Raw genomic sequence first — 4,627 nt, 5'->3', positions numbered from 1 at the left:
GGCATCTCACAAGCGATCCACTCAGATAATGCACCCGAATTCACCAGTAAGATCTGGGAAGAGCTGGCCCATATCTTTGGCTACGACATCTCCCACTCATCCCCTTACTAGCCACAAGGAAATGCTGTATGCGAGTGCAGCCATCGCACACTGATGAATCAGCTCCGCACCTGGATAGAAGCCACCAAAAACGACGACTGGCCCGCCTATGTAAAAATCGTGTATGAGGCATCAACTGCCCCTGAGAGGACAGAATTTCACCATATGAGTGAGTGTTCAGGGAAACACCCCTCCTCCTGCCCCTTCAGCAGCATTTGCAACCCCCCATCTCAACCCCCACAACAGACCCATTACAACACCTCAAACGCCACCTGACCCACCTCCAACACAACCTGGACCTCAGCCCTGACACTGCCTCCAACCCCTATAAGCCGGGTGACATGGTTATGATAGCCCAGCTCCCCACCCTGCACAAGCTTGTGCCATGTTTCACGGGACCCCACACAATCATCTGCGTCCCTAACCGCTATCAGGTAACCGTCGAGTACCATGGAACTCCCCGCACCCTCCGAAACTGGCATGTGCACCCCTTTCGCACTCCTGCCCCCACCGCCCCGTCCCACCCTCTACCCCCATGCCACCCCCCCCTAACCACCTATGACTGCTACATCTCCTCCTCCCCCCCTTTCTCTCTCTCTCCCTTCCCCTCCCCCGCTGGTTCCACCTCGCCATCCGTCACGCTGCATCACGCCTCACCTGACAACATACTGACAGCACCAACACCCAGCCACTCCCCCACCTCCTCACTACCCGCCACCCCCTCTCCCATGCCCAGCACCGCGTGTCCCGCCCCCACCCCCACACCCCCACCCCAGCCGCCGCCCACCACCTCCCCCGCAACTCCCAGCCAACCGCCCACATGCGCCCCCACCTCCACCTGCGCCCCCCATGCCCCCATGACACCACCACCCATTCACCCTACATCTCACTCCCCACTCCATGCCGCCCACACCCCTGCCACCCCATGGCTGCCCTTGCATGCCCTATGCACCTCACACACACGCCAACCCCGCACACCCACATCACCACCCACACCCACCCTCGAAACAACCATCACATGCTCTGGGCGCCTCTCCTGCCCACCCACCCGATACACCCACCCTCTCACCCCATCCGCCTCGCCTGCAAAATCACACCCCTACCCTTGCCCTAAATCATCTCACACTCACGATACACCAAGCGCAAATCCCAGCCACCTACACTCCCCAGAGACGCTACGCCGCATTACCTCGGCATAAAGCCCCACAATCACCGTCCATCTCCAGCATTCAACACATCCCCGCACCACGGACAACAACCATGCCATGAAGACTCGATAGGCTGTATGGGCACTGTCCCTTGGACGGAACCAGCTAGTCCGAGGACCTCACCACCTCCTGCAACTCCTCCGCTCCTCCACCGCCTCATCCACGCTCTTCCTCACCTGCGATGAGCAACAAGACGAAAACTCTGCCACCACAGCCTGGCATGCCCTCCTCAAACACCTACAGCCAGTCTACACCACCTACGACACCAAAGTTTACCACCTCCAGTCACAGGGAAGTGACTTTTTCCCAGCAGACGTTGGTAAAATGCAGTATAGTGCCCCGGAGGCACCCAGACACCCCTACAAGGAGCCAACAGAGAAGCAAATACAGTGCAGCGGGACTTGGAGCGACAACGGCATAAGTCCGCCCGGGCTGTGCACCCCTATGACCCGGAACTCGCCCGCCGCCAACATAGCAGGAATACTAGACTACCTTCCGGGTGAGCCTTCCCCAACCAGCTTCGGGGTGGAGCTGTTTCTCCAGCTCATGCCAGCACCCCTGAGATGACCTGTAGCCACTCACCCCTCACTAAGGAGACGGCCTGTAGCCGCACCCGCCTTTGTCAGGAGACGGCTTGTATCCGCTCTGAGGGTGTCCTTCCCAAGACGGCCTATAGCCGCTCTGAAGATGTCCTTCCTGAGATGGCCTGTAGCCGCTCTGAAGGTGTCCTTCCCGAGACGGCCTGTAGCCGCTCTGAAGGTGTCCTTCCCGAGACGGCCTGTAGCCGGTCTGAAGGTGTCCTTCCTGAGACGGCCTGTAGCCGCTCTGAAAGTGTCTTTCTTGAGATGGCCTGTAGCCACTCTGAAAGTGTCTTTCTTGAGACGGCCTGTAGCCGCTCACCCCTCCTGAGGGAGACAGCCTGTAGCCGCTCTGAGGGTAATAAGGAGATGGCCTGTAGCCGCTCTGAGGGTAATAAGGAGACGGTCTGTAGCCGCTCTGAGGGTAATAAGGAGACGGCCTGTAGCCGCTCCGAAGGTGTCTTCTCTGAGATGGCCTGTAGCTGCTCACTCCTCCTGAAGGAGACGGCCTGTAGCCGTTCACTCCTCCTGAAGAAGACGGCCTGTAGCCGCTGTGAGGGTAATCAGGAGATGGCCTGTAGCCGCTGTGAGGGTAATCAGGAGATGGCCCATAGCCGCTCCTGCCTTCGTCAGGAGACGGCCCATAACCACTCTGAAGGTGCCTTTGGGTCTGCTGGTAGCTGCTCACTCCCGCAGGCCATGGCCAGTAGCCAGGCCTTGGCGACGGCTGGTCACCATGCCCCCAGAAGGACACGGCCAGTAGCCGGGCCCTACTGCAGGAGACGTCCTGTAGCCGCTCCTCCGTCTGAAGCTGATGCCTGTTCCCCAACCCACGACCTAGAGGGAGTCTTGGGCCTAGAGGAGTACTGGAGTGGCCCCTTGGTCTCCTCCGGCCTCTGCTCCCTACAACCAGCTCTGGAGGAGACCCACCTGACGGACCCCGACGCAGACCAGTACCACAGCCCCTTTCTGATGGTGCTGCCAAGCCCTGGGGACCACGGCCCTCGGGAACCCCAGACCGCCCCCAGGACTCCTGGGAGGGAACTCCCCACACCTCGACGTCGGAGATCTTCGTCCTCCGTCAGGAGCCTGAACGAAAGGTTCAGGCACTTATTCAGCCCCAGCCCTGAGGGCCATACTCCCGTCCTCAGCCCCGAGAGTGCGGGACCCTTCGCCACCCACGGCCTTGGATGAGAATGGACGCCCCTGTGCATGATCCTGTGGCCTCTGGATATAGAGGCCCCCGGCGGAACCCAGCCCCGTCAGTAGCGGAGCTGTGACACCCCCACCACCCTTGTACCTGACCGCCACGACACCCGGACCCGAAAGGAGTAACAGTGATAGTACAGTGTCTGTGACCTAGTAATAAAGAGGCAGAACAGTGAACTAACCCTCTAATGGAAGTCAGTGATCATACCAAAGTGGTGGAGTGAGTAACAGTGACAGTGTACCTGTTACGGCACATCACATGAATATAAAGTCTCTCTTATTTTTTGTGACATGATATTTAGTTTGTAGTGCCTACTATAGTTTGCGTTTTATTAAGTAAGAAATTTGTGCTTCAACTAAGGTAAAATAGGAGAACTTTGCATGTCTTTAGTTTATATGTACGATCTCTTTGTATGGATACAAAGACTTTGTTGTTTTATACGGGCTAGGCCGCTAGAGGGCCAGAGGCAGACCACTAAGGGGCTCCATAATTTTCTGGGGATTAACCAGGGATTGAGAGGTACCACAATCTGTAAGTACCTCATGTTAGTCCGCGAAGCATCTGTGTAACAGCTGATAGTGAGAAAACAGTGTTATATACTTTGCACCTGTGTAAAAGTAAGGTTAAGTAGATGAAATTCCTTTCAGTCGTACTACTCAGGATAGGGGTCTGTGTATGGGCTGCCCCTCAAGGTGAGGGGAGGTGGACAAGATTTATGACGAGGGTTGCTACGCTAGGCCTCTGAGGGGAGCGACGGCATAGGCAACATTATTTGTGATGAACATCCAATAAAGCAGACCCCGAGTACAAGACCAGGCGTTTAACAATCCCTATCTGTATGGATAACATCTTTGGATGTTACACGTCGATGTACGAAGATTTGCTTCACGTAAGAAAATCGTCGCCCAAGGTGAGGCGTTTGATTTATGTGTTTTGGCCACAGGACCGCCATTTTGCGTGGAGCCCCACCCAGTGTACCAGACTTTGGCCCTACTGAACATCACAGGGGAAACAACCACTGGGAGCTGGTTGAGGCGAAAGGAAAATGCTGGGCTTAGTGTGAGAGACCCAACGAGATCTGATAGAGCAAGGTCGAGGGCCTCAGGATCAAGGATTACGGTACTGTCGAAAACAACCTCAAAGAATTCTTCATCTAAAAGGAGTGTTATGGCGCACAGAGCTGCACAGGAGGCCAAGCTTAAGAATGCTGAAGAGATTCTCCAGAATAAGCTGCGAGAACTTGAGTTAAAGGCACAAGAACAAAGCATAGCGCGACAAATAGAGGAATCCAAGTTGAAATCAGAATATATGGCACTGCAAGGTGAAGCTGCTGCGGCTGCCGCAGCCGAACAAGTTTGGGGCGACTATGAAGAAAGGAAGTCCAGGGGAACGGTTACAGAAATAAGGAAAATCGGAGCAAGGTTGAAACCAGCACTTGAGAGCGTCCCATGGAACAACCAGGTCTGGAGTTCAGCCAAGGATGACAGACCTATGAGACTCAATCCTTATGCAAACCCATGGCATCCGCGTGG

This window comes from Coenobita brevimanus, chromosome 64 (genome assembly GCF_032717465.1).
Source record: "Coenobita brevimanus isolate Jiangsu-jjx chromosome 64, ASM3271746v2, whole genome shotgun sequence".
NCBI classification, from domain to species: Eukaryota; Metazoa; Arthropoda; class Malacostraca; order Decapoda; family Coenobitidae; genus Coenobita; species Coenobita brevimanus.
Note: the sequence above shows the minus strand (reverse complement) of the source record.